Below are 647 nucleotides of genomic sequence, written 5' to 3'. Positions count from 1 at the left end.
TGGGTAGCATTGTTTTAGACTGAAAATGCCAACATAAACTCCAAGTTAGCTATTTGATTCTGGCAGTGTTGTTCTATATATACTGAACAAAAATATAAACGCAACACTTTTGTTTTTGCCCCCATTTTTCATGAGCTGAACTCAAAGATCTAAGACTTTTTCTATGTACACAAAAGGCCTATTTCTCTCAAATTTTGTTCACAAATCTGTCTAAATCTGTGTTAGTGAGCACTTCTCCCTTAGATCTTTGAGTTCAGCTCATGAAAAATAGGGGCAAAAACAAAAGTGTTGCGTTTATATTTTTGTTCAGTGTACATAGTCTAATTCATCATTTTTGCTCTCCTCTGCAAGTTTATTGCATGTTACAACTGAGAACTGCAACTGAATGTGTATCACTTTTACATGAACTAACGATTAATCAGCATTTGATTAATCGTCCAATTTAGGAAAAAAAGAAGAGGGAAAATGTGCAAAAGATAAATGGTAACTATGCAGCTATCACTCATCTCGGTAAAATAGGCTAATATATCCGTTTTTTATGCTATGTTATTCAGAGCCCGACCGATATATCGTTTTGCTGATATTATCGGCCAATATGAGCCTGTTGCCGATATATCGGTATCGGCGAATATGCCGCCGATATGACA

Source organism: Sinocyclocheilus anshuiensis, unplaced genomic scaffold, assembly GCF_001515605.1.
Source record: "Sinocyclocheilus anshuiensis isolate Anshui unplaced genomic scaffold, SAMN03320099.WGS_v1.1 scaffold3463, whole genome shotgun sequence".
NCBI lineage: Eukaryota > Metazoa > Chordata > Actinopteri > Cypriniformes > Cyprinidae > Sinocyclocheilus > Sinocyclocheilus anshuiensis.
The sequence above is the reverse complement of the archived record's forward strand: the minus strand, read 5'-3'. Positions refer to the sequence as shown.